Source organism: Oryctolagus cuniculus, chromosome 3 (genome assembly GCF_051225735.1).
Source record: "Oryctolagus cuniculus isolate XC-2025 breed Fujian yellow rabbit chromosome 3, ASM5122573v1, whole genome shotgun sequence".
Taxonomy (NCBI): domain Eukaryota; kingdom Metazoa; phylum Chordata; class Mammalia; order Lagomorpha; family Leporidae; genus Oryctolagus; species Oryctolagus cuniculus.
This window is the reverse complement of record NC_142869.1, coordinates 172,898,635-172,918,766: the sequence shown is the minus strand read 5'-3', so window position 1 is coordinate 172,918,766 and position 20,132 is coordinate 172,898,635. Positions and strand designations below refer to the sequence as shown.

The following is a 20,132-nucleotide window of genomic DNA, read 5'->3' as shown; positions in this document are numbered from 1 at the left end:
CTGTGTTTCTTTGGAGGTTGGTGTACGCCCTGTGTCTGGAGAGTTTCCTTAAGGGGATAGATAGAAAGTGCCTAATGGAATTTCTGATGCACCTCCTTGTGGAAAAAAAAATAAAAAAAAAATGATTGATTGATTAAAAGCTCTACTTGCCGAGCTGCTTCTTGGCCCCCAGTTGACTCCTTCCTCCGTGGGACACTTCTGCTTGTTGCAATCGATGGAAGAGCCTCAGATCCCTGAAAAGCTACCTGCCACAAAACAGTGCTTCTACTTTGGGATGTCAGGGGTGGTTTTAAGGGAATGGAAAAGAGTTAAATAAGGTACTTAACAAATATTTGTCAAATTGAATAGAAGGACGTGAGCTCAGAACCACAGAAATGGACAAACAAACCACAACCAAATGGGGGGGTGCAGCCGGCATGTGGGCTGTGGCCAAATGGTGATAGCAAGGACATAAAAGGAGCATTGGAAGGAGCTGGAAAGAAGTGACAAGAGACAGAACACTTCACAATTCACTTCTGTAAATGTTAGTGGAAATCTGCTTTGTAAGTCTGAATCATTTCATACAACACTTTTAATCTCATCTATGCCATAAATATTCATCTACATATGACTTCAGCAGTCCCAATTCTACTATCTCAGCATCTTTCTTCCATTGAATGAGATGGAATTCCTGAAAGTCAAGGAGCCCAGCCTCTGAGTTCTACAAAACCTAGCATTTGAGCTCCGTTGATCAATCCCCTAAATTCTTTGTGGATGTCAAAGGCTTATCATTGCAAAGGCTCATAAAAGCACCACAGAAGCCAAAAAAAAAAAAAAAAAAAAACCTAAAGGAAAGCAGCACTTAATTAGGAACCTGAAGACATCTGTCACTCTGTGACAATGGAGAAAAGTACTCTGCACACTTTGGGAGGCTCAGGTGGGCTGGGACTGACAGCTGAATTTGGCTGGGGTTCTTCTGTGTAGGGAGGGCGTTTGGGGGTGGGGAAGAATAAGAAGCTGTTTTTTTCATCCTGAATATTATTTTTTAAAAAGGACAGGGGCCAAAACTGCAACCTAAAATGTCACTGTGTGTGATAGGTTAACTTGGTAAACTGGGGAATGCGCCCCCGGAAAGCACAGAGCATGCATGGGGTTTGCAAAAGCTAGACTGTGTTCCGTCTCTCTGCTAAAAACAATACAGTCTTACATCTCCTGGCTTCTTGGTTCAAATCCGTTTTCTTGCTCCACGGGGAGAGACTGCCCCTGGAGTAGCCTGCTTTTAATAAGCTTCCCAATCAGCTCTCGGGTGAAAAGCACTCTCCCTCCCTCGCCCAGCCTGCATCCTCTCCCATCCCTCCCATTCTCCATTTCCCTTCCGTTCCCTCCCTGTCAGGGCGTAATTGAGTCAAAAGCAGATCAGGTTCCCCGCCTTCCAGTCCAAAAATCCCGCCAAGGGAGCCCCAGAGCACAGGAAAATCCAAAGTGGAGAGAGAGGAAGAAAGAGACCAGTGAGTCGTCTGTGCAGAAGAGCAGAGCAGCGGCCGCCCAGGCAGGAGCAGCAGCGCGCAGGGTACCTGGACTCCAGCAGCGGCAAACCTCGCCCCTTCCAACAAAGGCAGCCTGAGCGCCAGGGAGGACATTTGCAGCTCAAAGTAAGCGGAGGGAATGTGTGATTTCCCCCAGGGGGCTTAAGTGTGCTTGCACCCTGTGCCACTTTTCTGGTTGCCAGCGGATGAAGGTGCTGGGAGTGGGAGAGGGGCTGCCTGGTGTGGTTGCTGATAGGACTGCTCTCAAAACTGACTTACTGCAGACTGAGGCATGTTTTTGGGAGGGCTGTCAGGTCAGGTTTAAGGAGAGTGTGCTTCTCTGAGCAGAAGGAGGGAAGCCTTTGTCGTGGGAAGCCTGCGTTTGGAGGCTGCTCCAGCTGACTGCTACAGAGCTTGCCAGGGTGGGCTGCAGGGTGCATGGTTGCTCTTTGTCAAACCTGAGGCTTTGGGAGGTGTGTGTGTGTGTGTGACTCAGTAGAGAGGAGGCAGGAAGGCAGCCCTTGTGAGCAGGTCTCATTTTCCCATTCTTTTTCTGCTTCTCGGAGTACCCCGGGGGCTTGCCAGCGGATGACCCTTAGCTGGCATTTCTAGGTGACGTGTGGGGGCTTGTTTGTCCCCCTGCCTGGTGACACTGAGCAGCTGGCACTGTCAATCCTGCCTGACAGCCAGGAACACTTCGAGAAATGGTCAAGTCCAAACTTTCCAAGATGCACCATGGTTCCCCATTGCTCATTTGGTTGCCGACTTTGATCCCTGTCCTGCACTGAGGTGCTTGCCCTTTTCCCTTTACCCACAGAAAGCTAGGGTATGTGTGTTACCCCAGGTATACTTTGTCAGACCATCAGTTTCTGAATTGACTGTTCTAGTAACTTAACAAAATATTTTTTGAGAGGAATGTACTCAATTCTTTCCTTACTTAATGTACAGAACATAAAACTCCCTCTCCTCTTAACACACACACGCACACACACACCCTTGTACCTAACAACACAACACCTACATCCACTCAAGAATACACACAGAGTTTATATACACTCTGTTGTTACCTTAGCCCTGTCTAATAGCTGCTTTGTGAAATTGGGGGATACACTGAGACAATAGGTGTGGAGTTGGGGGCGCACGAGAGGAGGAAATGAGCAATGTGAGGGAAGTGCCAAATTCTAGTAGTTTTGCTCTTTTAGTAGTTGAGCTGTCATGGCATGTGTTAGCAGTAGCTTGAGAAAGAGGTTCTGTGTGTGTGTGTGTGTGTGTGTGTGTGTGTGTTGGAGGGAAGGGCCTGGGAGGAGAGTCAGGAACCACCCAGAAGAGCTTTGTAACTAATAACATAATGGAGCCACTTCATGATCTCATTCAAATGTGGAATTGATGAAACAGCAGAGTGCATGTTAGCCCCTTAATCATCTGGGGATGAATTGATTTGCAGGACGATTAAGAGGTAGTGGGAGTGAAACAAAAGGGAAGGTGATCGACACTGAAAACCAAGCTTGTGTCTCCCATCTTCGGTCTGTTCCTTTCTAAGTTGATTATGCACTTTAAAGACTAAGTCATAAAAAGCGGTTAAAGACCAGCTGAATTCAAAGGAAAAGAGAGTGGATATTACCTTTCTCTCCCTTTGGGACATGCGTTATTTTAGAGTGGCAATATTTGTACTTTATTACTTAAATTAAAAGGTTTTTTTAGGCATTATATTTGCTTTGAAAAACATCCAACACCATTTTCTGTGCTTTAAGAAACTTCCATGCTTTATGGTCTCTGGCTGTATACTTTGAATTTGGAGAGACGATCATTCCCCTCCCACTACTTGAAGCCCAGGACACTTTTCCTCTCAGTTTCATGAAAAACCTCTCTGGGATGAAGTTGTATAGCTGCTTGCAGAGCTGTGCCCCAGTGGTTTGCTTGTGGACACAAATGCATCGCCTTCTCAAAGCCAGAGCTGCGACAGAGAGCAAGCTGCAGCTAACACGGGGCTTTTTAGCTGTTGACTTTGTATTACAGGGAATGAACATAATAAACCATATTTAACTATATGCAGTATAGCATATCATATACTATTTTTCTTTTACCCTAGATTTCTTTCCATGGAGTTTGGTACAAGGAACATTAATTTACCGCAAGTTTCCATGTGCCTTATGTGGTCTTTGCAAAAAGCAAACTGTAGCAAGACCTGCATTTTTTAAATGGGGATTTTTATTACCATTGTTCCAATAAAGCCAATGACCTGAATTTTCACAAAAACTCACCATTTAAGATAATATAAGAGAAATAAGATTCCTAAAGTTTCACAATCACTTGTATTAGCAAAATCAACTTTAGGAATAAAATAAGTGTGAATGTTTTATTTCTCTTTGAACATATTCTTTTTCCATTTAAATGACAATCTCACTTGAATTCCGATTATTTTCCTAGTTGCAGTGTGGTGGTTTTATGGCTACTCAAAAACTTCCCAGGCAACGGGCTTCTTCAGAATCATGTAATAAGTTAATAATCATGTAATAAGTTAATAACCATGTAATACATTAATAATCCTCTAATACGTTAATAATCAAGTGATAAGTAGACTGAGGACCAGAAGTCAGAATCAGAATCTAATTTGCAGGTCTCAAGCTTGTTAATATGGCAGAATAATAAGGGACGTGGCCCTTAACCTCTTTGCTGAAGGTAATGTCAAAATTCAGAGAACTCACAGTGATCTCTTGATCCCAGGGGTCAAAGATGTCCAACACTGGGTGCACACAGTCCAGGTTCAGGTCTGATGTGCCCTGGAGCTTCAGGCCAAGGGAGAGTCCGCCAGATGCCTCCCTATGGCTTTGCTGGTGATGCTGGGTTGATCTTCCCTGTAACCATGAGGCAGGAAGAGCTTTTGTCTCCTGGCACAGGGCTGCGCCCTTGCAGCAGGAGGGGAGTGAGATAATGTTCGAAGATAGACTTATATGAGCTGGGTGGGTCTGCTTTTGGTCCACCCAGAGTCAGTTAGCTTGAGTAGAATTTGAGCCTTGGCCTCACTTTGGAAAGCTGTTCTCCATTCTTGATATTTATGGCTAATTCAAGTTTCCACTGCTAGGCAGTTTTTCCATCTGCCCCAAGCCAGCCTTGTATGTGGCACATGGTGTCATTACAATCTTTCCAGATTGTAAACATGTAACAGGCCTTTTTTTTCCTCTCTTCTCTCTTCTAGCATTTATTAAATAAGAAGTTAAGGGTTTTGCAGCTTGAAAGTGTGGCTGTGATGAGATGTTATCAGAGGCTATTAGAATGATGGCAGTACTACAGTTTAACCTACAAGGGTCACATTCATCTAAACCCCAGTTGCCTCAGGGCAGGCCAGGAACACAGTGTCAAGTCCATCCTTGAGATATTTTGAAAAATAAAATCTCATTTCTTCTACTGGGTTTTATTTTCTGAGTCATTTCTTCATAGTGACATTTCAAATGGACCTAAAAGCAGAATTCTTAGATTTCATGTAAAAACACAAACAGCTTGCTGTATTCCTAGCCTTTGGTTCCTATTTCTTCCAACTTTTACACTTTCCTGCTTCTCCCACCTGGCCCTCATTTCTCCCTTTTGTTAATCTAGTTGCCGTTAATTCCCGTCCTACAGATCCATGATGTCTTGCCCAATTCTGTCCTCGTATTTGTGACGGCATATAACCCTTACAGTATGTGTGGGACAGGAGTGTCTGCCCACGTCTTGGAATTCATGGAAGGTTGGATCTAGCTAGCCCACGTTTTGATATTGCTCTGGTCTGGTGCACTCAAATCTTTTTAGCACTAAAGCACCCTCTACTGACTCCACTGGATTTTTCCTTTTTGATTCAAACTCTGGCAAAGGTCAGCTTGCACTTTCCTCACTGCAATAAGTAATGACTTACTGTGCTCAGCTTCCCGACTTCAACAGAGGGCCATAGCTGTGATCACTCCTCTCTGTCACATTGTCCCCAATCCTAGCCCCCAAACAATTTTTCTTGCTGCTGTGGCCAATCAATGTAATACTATTTATTAGAGTATGTCCAGTGCCTATAACTATGCTACACAGTATATCATATTTAAGAAATATAACACAGCTTCTTTTCTCTAAGCGCTCACGGTTTTACAATTTGAAGCACTGTGTTTGTTAAGTGGTGCTAACTTGTGACCTTGTGAAATGCTTTATTAGACATGTATTGAAAACATCTCAAAATATTAAAATGTGTGAAACCTCTACCTATCTCTGGAAGACAATGCTTTATATGTCACATCTTTTTCATTAAATGAGTGGGTTTTGTCTTTCCTCCTTTTACTTACCACACCAGCATTGCCTGATAACTCCATCTCCTCACAATTATCTCTTACTACACACATCTTAACATACTCTTATCTTTCCCGATTCCTTTTCTTATTTTTCCCTTTGACTCCCATTTCTATGTATTTTCTTGAGAGAATGTGAAAGGAATCATATTTGGGTACAATCCTATGTCGGGGAGGAGTTTGAAGTAAAAGACTTCTTATTTCATTTTGTCTTGTTCTACTGGTATCGGCTGTGCTATTATTATTATATGTCTGGTTGTATGATAGGAGACACAAGATGAATAAATATGCCTTTAAGTAGCTTATAGTCTACTCAATATATATATATATGATTAATAAGATTAAAACACTAATTATTATAGCACAAGGTATGCACATACACAATTTTTGCCCTAAGCAGTTCCACTAACACAGGGATCACACTTTCATGAGCAAAAACAAAATAGAGCTCACGGAAGGCTACTTGGTATTCAATATTTATTTCAAAAGCACCACCATCTTTTTGTGGCTTTAATGCCATTATTCTGGAAGAGAAATTGAACACTCTATTCCCTTGTGTTTTCATTTCACATTTTCTACACACAGAGAAGAAAAAAATATTTTTGGATGTGACATCTTGAGAATTCACTGTGAGTTTACTTAGAACAAATATTTATTTTAAGGGCATGGCACCTCACTCTGGATGCTCCTTCCATGAGAATTTATACTAGATAAAGGAAGACTCTCCTTCAATGAAAACAGACACCTGGAGGGAAAGAAATCCGATCCTTCTGTTCCATAAAAGTCACAACTTCAAGGCGACCGAGAAGATTTTCCGGAGCAATTCTTCCCTCCAGGTGGACCTGTAATTCTGTCCTCCACTTTTCTTCTAAGCTTCTCCGTGATCCCTCCCCAGTGCCTCGGCGCCTCCCTTCCCAGCACTGTTGTGCTACGTAATGACTTGCTGTTTACACTGGCTGCACCCGATCCACGTGCCCCTCTTACAGGCACAGACTCGCACTCATCCCGTGAACTGTAGAATATCTAGCATAGGACCACTGAGGATACCCAATAAATGTCTCACAAATAAATGAGTCACTGTTACTGCCTTATACCCCTTATTCCCCTGCCTTACTAAACATCAGTGGGTGCCAATTTCCTGTTGAAACTCAAGCAACCCCATTTTCAACCTCAAACCTCCAGAGAAAGCCTCCATAGCTCTCTTTTCCTTCATTCCAAATGTCAATCAGTCCCACCCATTCTCTGAATGATTCCCACTCATTCACTATAAATCTCTCCTGGTTTCTGACCCCAGTCTACTCCAAAATGTAGAGGGAAACCATACTTCTCCTGAAAATACTTCAGTGTTCAAGACAATGACTGATCACTTGAAACACTGCTTTCACACCGCCGGTGGAGCGATCAGGCCCTTTGCTTTACAAGGTTTTGCACATTTATAATGATGATGGGATTAGCAGTTTCGCCCACCTCTCAGGACGATGGGGAAGGTAAAGCTATGTACTGGAAACTCTTCCACGAAATACAGGCTGCTGGTAACACAGGCACAGTGTAAGTTCAGTCTTTCTGGTTCCCCAATTCTACTGCTGTCATTGTCATTTTCTCAGGACACCTAGAGATTGCACACGACCCTGAAAGGTAAGTTTGACCTCATGAAACAAGAAGGAGAAAATACGTGTGACAGGAATGAAGAGAAGACGATCTGAGTCACAGGGAAAAAAACTGAGTGAGAAGAGGACTCTAAATAAGGCTACGCTAAAACAGCCATTACTTCTTTTACTAAATATTGTCTTCTAGTTGCTTCTCAGAGTCTTAAAGGAGACAAACATTTTTTCAGTGCATCATTCTTGTTAAATTGAGATCGTCACAATTGGTTAGCAGCGGCTTGTTTGCAGGGTAGCGGAGCGTCTCAGAGTTAATGTGCCTACCGGTCACCTAGGATCTTGCCGAAATGCTGATTCAGATTTGGGAGGTCTCCAGGGTGCTCAAACTTCCAGGGACAGCAGGCACTGACCTGGGGTTTTCCCTGGGTGAGCAGCAAACCACTCCAGTTTAGTTCAGCAGCCTGCAGAGAACAGGAGGGGACCAGAGCTCTCCACTCATGACATCGTGGCTTAGTAGGAGCCAGGAGGATCATCAGCAGTAACACTGCTGTGTGTGAAAGCTGATCATACTGACATCCTTATGTCCAGAGAATATGACACTGTTGGACTGTTGATGAAATAAACTTGCAGGCTCCTCTTGATCGATCTGCTGTTTACTTGCCTGAACCTGCCCTCCCCAACCCCCTTAAGTGCACAAGGCCCTTGGCCACGTGTGCTTTTCTGCTGGGTCTTGCCCTGGAGAGAGTATAAGGGATCCAAATGCTGGCTCCTTAGTTTACCTTAAAAATTAGTGAAAATTGTATGAAAAGAATATCTTTCAAGGTGCTTGCCTTATGCTACAGGGTATTCTTCTTGAAGATTTTTCACACTTATTACTGCATTTGACTACTTCCTCCCACACTGTTTCGGAAGTAAGAGCGGTTATTGTCCATTTACGTGGCTTTCCTGATGACGTTGGGCTGCCCACCCAAAGAACCAGGGTGTTTTTGTTGTATGACTCAGAGTTTATATTTAATTAAAACAAAAGCCTATCCTTGTAATAATCTTAGATAACAGAGGAAATCTTCACTTGGGCTAAAATAAATGGGAACCATACAAAATTTTACAATGGCCTCCCTTACTTGCTAACAATATGGGCTTTTCTGGGGGTAGATATAGGATCATTGCCTCTAGAAACAGAATCATTTCTGAGATTTTAATGTACAGTGGTCTTCATTTGTGAACATAAGGTCATCAGAGGTGTGCTGGATCCTTCTTCCTATCTTCTTGTTCACCATATACATTTTGTTGTTGAATTGTCTCTCTGAGAGTATGTGGAATAAGAAATATAGGTCGATGCATGTGCAATTTGTGGATAGTTGTTTAATTTTAACCATGTGAAAATAACAGAAGGTTTTAAAATTATTATTACATTTATTATTAGGAAGACACAAACACAGCTGAAGAAACATGTTAGTGTTTTCCATTCTGGAAAAATGCGTGTAAAGAATACAAGGTATTTACATTTTGCAAAAAAATTTACTCATAATCTACACAATAGGTACCACTATTAACACTATTTTGTTTATTTTGAAAGTCAAAGTTATGGTGGGGGTGGGAGAGAGAGAGACTGAGAATGAGAGAGAAAGAGAGAGAAAGAGAGATATCTTGCATCTGCTGGTTCACACCCCAGATGGCCTCAACAGGAACCAGGAGCTTCATCCAGGTCTCCTATGTGGGTGGTAGGGGCCCAAGCACTTGGGCCATCTTCTATTGTTTTTCCCAGGTGCATTAGCAGGGAGCTGGATTGAAAGTGGGGCAGCTGGGACACAAACAGGTGTCCATATGGGATGCTGGCGCTGCAGGTGGCAGCTTTACCTGCTACATACATCACAGGACCAGCCCTACTCTTACATTGCCAGTTTTTCTGGTGTGAGTTTTAAAGATAATTGTATGCATAACTGTGTGCCCTTTTTATCAACACTATAACTGATGCATGTGATACTTTTAAAAGCTATTCCCACATTGACATGTGATTTGTTTCTACCAATTGAGCCAGTTAAGATGGAAATTCAATCTACTTAGTTTGATATTGGTAAATTAAGTCATAAACATGTTCAATTAATTAATTCTGTGAATTTTTATAAAAACAGAAAAATACGAATGGGCATCGTATGAAGAAAACAAAACAACAAAATCTTCATCCCAGCAAAGGAAGTGCTGTTTAGATGGGAATAGTTGATCTGAGGAATTTGTGTGTGCCAATTACAGGTCAAGCTGTGCAAACGTTGCTTCCATTCTTACTCTGGAGGATCCTTCTGTATAACCAGGAGTACAAATCTCCCCAGGGGAGTCCCAGCTGCCTGGTCCCCCTGGGTCTCCTCTAACCCTTGAGCAGCTCCCAGGAACATGGGAAACATCTGAGCTACTTGGGGCTCAAGGCACTGCAGGTGGGTGAACTGCAAGACCAGCACGCTTCTTTGATTCATGTCGCTCCAGGGCTTGGCACCCTTTGGGGACTTATTTATTTGCTCTGTTATTATTTAGAGTGAGTGTACAATTGGCTCTAGTTGAAAGTGAGTCAGATCAAATTTGGGGTTGACAACCACTTTCTTGATCACAGAGGAGGGCTGAAAGTCAAATGCTTTTATGGTCTACGCCAGCATCCAGAGTCACACCAGCTTCAGCCTGAAGTGTTTTTTTCAGTCTTTTTAAGTAGAGGATTTATTCTGATGGTTAAGGGATCACAGAGTTTGTCTCTGATACGTGATATCTGGAAATCTGAAGATATTTTTCACGATGTGGAAATGAATTCGCTTTGGAGAAGTAGATCAAAAGTGCTTCAGCAGGAATAAGGGGTTAAACATGGATTTCTACCAATTTCTCTCTAAACAGATCCACATTTCCTAAATTCAGCCTAATTCTGTGGGTTTCCAATGTCTCATACACTGATGGTCTCTTGCAAGAGGTTAAATGATAGCCATTAACTTCAAAGGCAGCAGAACCAAGGACACAAAAGAGATTGAAAGTGAACTTGAACCAAGGTCTTAGAGAAAACATTAAAGAATTTGATAGATGGATGCCCTGTGCTCGGAGAGAGGAAGCTCAGACCCTGTAGAAAATTCTCATAGATATCAATGACACTTTCTCCATCATGGATGAACTATCAGAAAAAGCCATGGATCCTTCAAGACCATGGAGGTGTGGTGGCATTCCTTAGGCCAGTACTCTGGGGTGGATTTGCCTTGATTGCTTTCTAAATCTCCTGGGCTCCAGGTTCCTCTTGCTAGAATAATGTCAGGAAGCCAGTCCAGCTCTCTGGAGCAAATGTGTCCTGGGCTGGCTCTTCTCAGAAGACTCATTTGAAGACAAAGCAATGTCAGCAAGAGTTCTTGTCTCAGATGGGTCCTGAGCAATCTTGGGTACTGGTTCTGAGTTGGATAATCTGGTCTCTGGAGCCAACTTTTCATAAAATGGACCACTTGCTAACCCTCTGTATCCATGACATCTCCACTGGGGGTGAGCATCATGAAGTGAGAAGAGATTGAGGTGCTCCTTTTCTGGACTGGAGCATGAGTGGTCTCCTCTCCCTTAGGAGCATACACCTGTTATCTTCCTGGGTTGGTTTCCTGTCTGGGACTCCTGTTTACCCACTGTAATGCACAATCTTAAACATCCTATTTCATTTCATAAAAAGTATAGACTTGGGTATTTCTATTCAAATTTCCAATTTTATTGTAAAGAAAAAATCATTCTCTTTTCTTCTCATTTCAAATAAACCCCATCTTTATCTCATTACCAAGTTCATGCCAAGGTGTAGTCATATTTCTCATCCATTAGAATTTGGTAATAAAGATTGAAAACAAATGTGGAACAAGAGAGAGAGTAATTTCTCTTATGATGGTGATTTTAATGTTTCTTCAGTAAGAACAGTTTAAGTATTACTGGGTGTTTTTATCAAATGGGAATGATTTCACTGTTCATCTACTGTGACGTAGAATTACTTATCTCTATTCTTGGTGGCATTTAATAAAAATCACACTTTGTCCCCTTCAAATGTTCAAATATTTGTATTTGTTAGGCCTGATACATGATGCTGCAGTGAGACTGGGTATCTTTTATACCTGCAGAGGCTAGGACCCTTCAAATTTGAAGAGGAAAGAAATGTGGCGGAAAGAGATCAATTAGAAAGGCTTTAAGAAGCAAGTAGCAAAATTCCTTCGCAAGGTTGAAATGTAGAAGCCATGGTGTGGGGAGCAGCTCGGACTAGACTAAGTTACTGGAATTAAGACTTATTCTATGCATCTGCTCTCCTCTGTGGGGAGCAGCTCGGACTAGACTAAGTTACTGGAATTAAGACTTATTCTATGCATCTGCTCTCCCACAATATGGCGCTGGGAGAGAAGTAAACAGCTTCCGCACAGCTGCCTCCAGTTCAACCAATAAACTGTAGGACCTGCTCCTGATTGGAGAGCATCGTACTCGGCGTGTGGGCAGCCGAGTTGGGATTGGCGGAGGAGGACTATAAAGGAGGAGAGAGACGGCATGCACCAGGAACATCTATGGGGAACATCTAGCTGAAGGAACACCCGTGCAGCCCCCGAGAGACCCGGCCGGCGGTGTGCCGCTCCCCTGCGGAAGTGGGGAATGCGGCCAGGGGGAACTGCCCTTCCACGGAGGTGGAAGGGATAGTAGCCAACCCGGGAAGAACCAGCAGTAAACCCGGGGAGGGCCGAGCAGACAGAAAGAACAGCGCAGGGTCCTGTGTCGTTCCTCCACAAAGAGGGGGAGCGACATAATGGTGCCGTGACTCGGATATGAAGCCTAGGCAGGGCTTAGTGTCGTTCCCCCATGAAGACGGGGAGCGACACCATGGGACTATTTTTTTTTTCTTTTTGGTGAAAGACATATATTTAGAATTGGCCAGCTGGACCCAGTGCAGATGATCCAAATTTTGTTGGCAACATCCAAAGCATCAAAATCAGGAGTCAGTTGAACAAACGCCTTCTTTTCCCCGTCAGGCCTGATCAGAGAATGACCTTGGCTATATCTATGTCACAGCATTTGCTCCCAGCCTGTTTGATCTGATGCTTGTTGGCCTTGACACTCACAATGAACATGAGTGTGCTGCTGTCTTCTGTCTTCTCCATGGCAGGCTCAGTGGGCTGGGGATTTGATGATGGCATAGTAGTCAAGCTTTGTTTCTAAGGGTATCTGGGCTGCCTGCAGAGCTATGGTGTCTTGGAGTCTGGAATATGGGATCTGGATGTATGGATCTTTTTTCTGCGTCTGTGTGGCTGTGGACACCTTGCAGCACTGCCTTCTTGGCCTGCAAAGCCTTTGCTATGACTTTGCCTTTGAAAAGTGCAGGAGTTTCTGTCTTCCCCTCTGCGCTTTCTTGGTGGAAAGGCAAGACTGCAGTTTATTAGGGAAATATGACTTTCACTGAATTGAGGAGGAGGGGATGTCCAGTGAGGAACATTATGAGTACCTGAGGAACACTTCCATTACATATTGTGAAGAATAAGCATGGAAATGCTAAGTGGTGCTTCCTAAAGCAAATCTGTGGATTTTATAATATATCCCTCAAGGTTGCATCTAACTGAAGTTATTTCTATTTGGAGGAATCAATGGAGTAACTCTGGCTGCCAAATCATGTTGACTCATTGGTCTTTTACGTTTATCTACGAGTTCCAGTGGCCGTGTTTCTTCCTGCCAAATCTCATTGTTCCCACTGTACTGCTAACTGTGTGTTGTTCTCTCACTTTATCACCGTGTGACCAGAAACATGGTAAGTCCTCAAACCATGTGGTGGTTGCATAGAATAGGATTAACCACCTATCTCTATCTGTTTCCTTTTTTCTTTTTTTTACAGATTTATTTATTTATTTATTTGAAAGTCAGAGTTACATACAGACAGAATGTGAGGCAGAGAGAGAGAGAGAGAGAGAGAGAGAGAATGGTCTTCCATCTGCTGGTTCACTCCCCAACTGGCTGCAACAGCCGGAGCTGTGCCAAACAGAAGCCAGGAGCCAGGAGCTTCTTCCAGGTCTCTCACACCAGTGGAGGGGCCCAAGGCCTTGGGCCATCTTCTACTGCTTTCCCAGGCCACAGCAGAGAACGGGATCAGGAGTGGAGCAGCTGGGACTCGAACCGGCACCCATATAGAATGCTGGCACTGCAGGCAGAGACTTTATCCATGCCACTGTGCTGGCCTCCTTTCTAGTTTCTACCTTTCCATTCTCTAACCTCTAGGTCTCTACCAAACTGACAAGGTAGCATATTTGCTGGCTGACCTAGGCAGAAATGGTGACGTAAGTGTCGCTCCCCGTCTTCGTGGGGGAACGACACAAGACCCTGCGCTGTTCTTTCGTCTGCTCGGCCCTCCCCGGGTTTGCTGCTGGTTCTTCCCGGGTTGGCTACTATCCCTTCCACCTCCGTGGAAGGGCGGTTCCCCCTGGCCACATTCCCCACTTCCGCAGGGGAGCGGCACTCCGCCGGCCGGCTCTCTCGGGGGCTGCACAGGTGTTCCTTCAGCTAGATGTTCCTCTTAGATGTTCCCCCGGTGCATGCCGTCTCTCTCCTCCTTTATAGTCCTCCTCCGCCAATCCCAACTCGGCTGCCCACACGCCGAGTACGCTGCTCTCCAATCAGGAGCAGGTCCTACAGTTCCTTGGTTGAACTGGAGGCAGCTGTGTAGAAGCCTCTTTCTTCTCTCCCAGCGCCATATTGCGGGAGAGCAGATGCATAGAATAAGTCTTAATTCCAGTAACAATATAGTCCGAGTTGCTCCCCACAGTGGGAGAGCAGATGCATAGAATAAGTCTTAATTCCAGTAACAGTATAGTCCGAGTTGCTCCCCACACGTAAGCAATCCCTTTCTTTGACAACTCCAGCTTTGTTTTTTTCCTGCTTTATCCTTTATATTCAGGGGATAGTTTTGTTATCAGTGTTTAGGTACCCAAAGCCCAGATCTTTTATCTAGCCTTCAGGTTGGCTGTTGACATCCATAGCTTCTCTTACTGTGCTCTGGGAGCCCTTGGAAATAAGTCCAAGTTCAAAGCCTCCCAGCACTTCTGAGAGGTTGTTTTCACAATCTGCGAGGGCAAGCAGGGGACTTTTCCCCCACCAGTAGCTACTTCTGGAAACTGAAAACCCAGTTTTATTTTCTTAATTTCCTAGCCTTTTTCTTGTCTGAACACAATTCATCAGCATTCATAATAATACAGTTTTTGTATGTCTGTGAAAATATTTTTTAAAGAAAATATAATTACAGATTGCACTTATCCAATGCTGAGCAGCACAGTGCTAGAACTGGATGGACAGTAAGTGCAAGGTTAAATACTTCCATCAGTCCTATGGGGTAAAGGCCATTTTTCTTTCTAAATGAGGAAACTGAATCAGAATAGTTAAATAACTCGTCTAAGATCACAATTTAGTAAGAAATACAGTTGAGATTGTTGCACGGTTGTATGTGACAACAGAGCACTTAAACATCACGCCTTTCTACTCCCATCCCCCTGTTCAATGACAGGGGTCCAGTGAGTATTTGAAGATATTTGGTTCAATACTCTCTTCCTCCTAGCCAGTGTTCAGAAATATGCTCCCATACTGCCTCACTACGGTCGGAAGAATACTCTCGCTGGCATGAAGAGTGCTGTTGTTAGAGCAGATATAACAATCTCACTTATTGTTTCGTTTCCCATGGTTTTCCCAAGCATCAACACCCCTGTGCTGATCAGGGGACCCCCAGGGAGTGTAGGCAGGGGGTGTCAAGGAGATGTTCTGTCTGATCCGCTGGCCTGCTATCACCTGACCAAATCGTTTGCTGGATTGCTGTGTTCCAGCCCCAGGAGAGGCCACAATGCCGTGTTTGTTTGTGTATGAGAGTCCCTGGCTTTGATTAGCAGCTAGCTCCAGTGCAGCTGAGCACACAATAGGGACCAAAGGATGGGAAAAAAAATCCTGCTACAGTTTCCCATCAGGAAGCATTCACTGTCAAAGTTGGACATCCAACAGTGGGACAGGGATGAAGAGAGGCTGGGAAAGGTTGGGTGATGGGTTCTCCGTGCCCCGCAGCCTGTTGTGTGTGATGAGGTCACTTCTTTACACGAAGCCTTGAGCCTCTATGCCTCTCAATGTCTTTTATGTGTCAGGGCTGAGGTGGTATTGATGTGGAGTGACAAGGGGCAAAAACCTGGAGAGCCAGAAAGCTCCAAGGAATACTGCGATTCTAAGAGCTAGAGCAAATCCAGTGGAAAATTGTGCACCTTGTAGTACCAGGCTGGGCCCATAGTAAAAAAAGAAGCTGTTAATCTAGCTGCAGAAAGAGGTGAAGTAACAGCAATGTGGCAAATTGTATTTCCTAGCATAGACAAGGTACGTGATTTCTTGACCAAACTGATAATGGATTTTTTATTTATTCCTACTGAATTAAATCTTAAATCTGTTGTGCATGGCCCTTATCCTCCGGTAGCTGAACATCAAAGTGTCCGCCTAAGGTAAAGGACTCCTAAGGTATCCTCAGAGGAGTGCTTCACCCGTTGAGGATTTTGATCCCACAGGATGTTTGTCGGACATAACCCCTGGTCCTAGGCAGCAGGCACCTTCTCTGGGTCATTTTAAGAAAGACGAGAATTAGAAAGGGCAGCACGTGAGTGAACGCTCCAGAGTCATTCAGTCCGGTTTTCCAGAGGAGAAAGGCCATTCTGGAGTGGAGAAGGGAGGTTGCACGAAGGAAGCAGGGTTTTCCGAGACAAGGTTACATTGCATTGGGCACAAAGGCAGAGAGAGCGCCTCCCAGTGAGGGGGAGGACGGGGATGATGCAAAGTGAGACACTGGGGGCCAGAGGGCAGGTGGGCCTGGCTGGGGCAGCAGGAGGGACTGGAAGCAGAAGTTAGGGTTAGAAAAATGGACACTTGTAGCAAGACCCTTCAAGGACAAGCTAACCTGCTTGAAAGTTATCCGGTTAGTAAGGAATCACTGAAGGTTCTGCACAAAGGAGAAGAGAAAAAGGTTGGCAAAAGTAGGGTATAAAAGATTAGTTTTAGAGAAGTACCAGATCAGAGGTGGAGAGAATCAGGTTTTAAAAAGTAATCCTCTGCATAGCGCCCCTCCCCCCAAGCCCTTGATCTTTTTAAGTTCTGGAAATCCTGTTCATGCTTCAATGCTTTGCATAAATGCCATGAAAAATGGCCTTTATCCCCCTCTAGTTAAAATGAATAGCCACTCCTCTTCTTGTTTTACAACTTTCTCCAGTTTTTCTTTTATAGTTTTACGTTCATTCATTCACTTTCAAAAATGCACAATGAACGTAACAGAACAGACTCTATGGTAAGTAGCAGGAATAAGAGATGCATAGGTCCCAGACTTATCACCAAATCACACAATCTAGCGGGCATACAAGACAGCTAATCAGTGCAATAACCCAGATAAGCGCTTCTAAAGATTTATTTATTTGAAAGGCAGAATTACAGAGAAAGAGGGAGAGATACAGAGAGAAAGAGGTCTTTCATCTGCTGGTTCACTCCCTAAATGCCTCAACTTCCAGGGTTGGGCCACAGTGAAGTCAGGAGCAGGAACTCCATCTAGGTCTCCCACATGGGCCCAAGCACTTGGGCCATCTTCCTCTGCCTTCACAGTCACATTAGCAGGGAGCTGGAGCAGAAGTGGAGCAGCCAGGTCTTGAACTGGTGCTCTTATGGGATGCAAGTGTTACAGGCAGTGGCTTAACACAATGCTGGCCCCTAGATAAACATTTTTAAAAGCCCTGGCAGAGACACCTCGGTCAGCCCATGGAGAATTCAGGGAAGGTTTCCAGGAAAAAATGTCCCCTGACGTGTGTTTAAGTTTGCAGAACGTAATGGAGAAAGTGTGAGTTCTAGGTCAAGGCAATGCTGTGAATCCTTGCCTCATTTTTATCATGTAACAATCACTTTACGTGACTGTCTCTCCCAAGAGAGCCATAGCTCTGGCCCCTGTCTCTCCCTATTTAACTACAGCTCTCTTAGCCCAGAGATTTGGTCAGTGACAGATGAATGAGTAAAGGAATGAAGGAAAGAATTGCTTATTCCTTTCTGCAGACACGAGGAGCCAGAATAAAAGCTATATGTTGTCTAGACATTATGATGGAAAAGGGTTGCATAAAGAGTAAATAAAAATGAGATGCTGAGAGGCTGGTGATGTGGCATAGTGGGCTAAGCCTCTGCCCACAGTGCCAGCATCCCATATGGGCACCGATTCATTCCCCGGCTGCTCCTCTTCTGATCCAACTCTCTGCTATGGCCTGGAAAAGCATTAGAAGATGGCCCAAGCCCTTGGGCCCTTGCACCAGCATGGGAGACCTTGAAGAAGCTCCTGGCTCCTGGCTTCAGATTGACCCAGCTCCAGCTGTTGCGGCCATTTGGGGAGTGAACCAGTGGAAAGAAGACATTTCTCTCTGTCTCTCCCTCTATCTATCTGTAACTGTACCTCTCAAATAAATAAATAACTCTTTTTTAAATCATGAGATTTGAAATGGAGGGACTTGGGAGAGTTTTAGTGTGATGGACAGAAAGGGGAAGTCAAGAGGAAGAGCTGATTTGGGAGAAGAGGTGAGTGTCCCAGGCCTGCAGGAACTGTGGAGAGACAGATTGTCTTCAGAACTGAGCACGGCTGGGTGCAGGCTTTTTGGGTGTCCCTGAACGCTGTGAGCCGTCTCCATGCCCAAGAAGCCTCGGTGATGGGAAGGAGCACTGGTCGGTGGTGGTCTCTGAATTTCCAGGCCTTCCGCCCCAGGACAGCTTGCAACATACTTTCACAAGAATATGGTAGGACCCAGGTAACAAATTTTCTTTTGGAGGGGATTTTTTGTTGTTTTTGTTTTATTACTTGCTTCTTCCTTTCAGGGTTCCTTGGATGTGTTGGCTTGCAAGAAAAGCCTGTGATCAGGTCTAGCCCTTTCACACGTACCTGGAATGATCTGTGAACGCCTCTTCCAGACTGGCTTAGGAGAGGCTTCTGTGACTTGACTGACTCACCCTGAGATCCAGCTCACTCCCCGGAGCTGCTCATTTCCCTAAGTTCAAACACGTGAACTTTTGTCAGGCACGCAGAGAATCATTAATTCTACAGCTAGTGGCAACGGTAGATGCTCATGAAACTCAACCCCAGAGTAACAGTGAAAGCGAGATTGTTAGGGATTTATAAATATTGATTAAAATATTCAAAGAAAAACAGAGTTCTGGGAGGCAGTCAAGGGCGGAGGCGGTCTCTTGTGTTCTGGGTGGAAAGGGCTGCCCACAGTCCTGGGAGGATATTTGGTAACGAAGCTGCTTCTTGGCTGTCCGGGTCAGTACCTCCTCCTCCAGGCGCCCTGCTGGGATGTGAAGCTGATCCCTTTCTTTCCTGAGCTTTCTTTATGCCACTCTGGGAACCTTGCTCCTAGTGAGGGCAGAGTTGAGGACAAGGGGATCTTCTTGTTAGTCCTTACAATTTATTTTTTTTTTTCAGCTTTGATTAAAGAAAAGAAAGAATTATCTTGTTCCAATTCTTAATTTAATTGTGACTCAGGAGAGTCCTGGGGACAGAGAACAGACAAGATATCCTCCAAGAAAGCCATTCAGCTCACGGTCCATTATATTTATTTATTTTTATTTGAGAGGTAGGGTTACAGAGAGAAGGGGAGACAGAGAGAAAGTTCTTTCATCCATTGGTTCACTCCCCAAGTGGCCACACAGCTGGAAGTGGCTGATTAGAAGCCAGGAGCCAGGAGCTTCTTCAGTGTCTCCCAACCAGGTGCAGGGGCCCAAGGACTTGGACCTTCTTTCAATCCTTTCCCAGGCCACCAGTAGGGTTGGATCAGAAAAGGAGCAGCTGGGACACGAACCGGTGCCCACATGGGATACCGGTGCCCATATGGGATGCCGGTGCAGTAGGCGGGGCTTAGCCCACTATGCCACAGCACTGGCCCTGGTCCATTATATTTAATGTTGCTCTAGATGAGAGTTTATTCAGCAATTCCTCGGCCATGTTTATATGAGGCTTGGGGGTGATGGGTGGGTAAAATCTTACAATTTCATTGAGGTTTTGCCTCCTTTGGTAACCAATCAGGAAGCTTCTGCCAGGATAACTTTTTTCTGCCAACAATCCATTTTGTTTTCAATATTTAAAAACAATAATTCACACTATGTTTAGGTTTTTTTCTATTGTGGCATTAACAACTAGTATTCATTTTATTATCCACAAATTGTTTTGGATATCCTATCTTATTTTATTCTTAAAGCACTTCTCTTTCTTAAAAGATTATTTATTTGAAAGGCAGAGTGACAGAGAGATGGTCCATGTGCTGGTTCACTCCCCAAACGACTGTTAGAGCCTGGACTTGGCCAGGCTGAAGAAAGGAGGCTGGAACTCCATTTTGGTCTCCCATGTAGGTGGCAGGGGCACAAGCACTTGGGCCAGTCCAAGGCTCATCAGCAGGGAGCTGGATCGGAAGTGGAGCAGCCGGGACTCAAACTGTTGCTCTGATATGGGATGCCTGCGTCCCAGGTTGCAGCTTAACTGCAATGCTGGCCCCCTCTAAACAATTCTGCAAGTCCAGTTTTAATACTGTTTACCATTTCTACAGAAGAGGAAAAGTAGGCGCCTACTTTGGGGGAGACTTGTCTGAAGTTCCTCCCAGAAGGGAGAGTAAGAGTTACCTCATGTACTTTATAAGAGCTTTTGGGGGAATTACCATGGCCTGTGAATGTGTTTTGCAAAT

General features: G+C 44.5%; 1 protein-coding gene across 2 annotated transcripts in view; it reads left to right on the top strand.

Moving 5' to 3' along the window:
• The first annotated feature begins 1,259 nt into the window (after positions 1-1,259).
• The window catches only part of PTN (pleiotrophin), a 108,627-nt gene continuing 89,754 nt past the window's right edge, over positions 1,260-20,132 (top strand). For both annotated transcript variants that reach the window (XM_008258043.5, XM_002711960.6), the window contains exon 1: positions 1,260-1,631. The gene's annotated coding sequence lies outside the window, so the exon portion shown is untranslated. The remainder of the gene's footprint in view (positions 1,632-20,132) is intronic.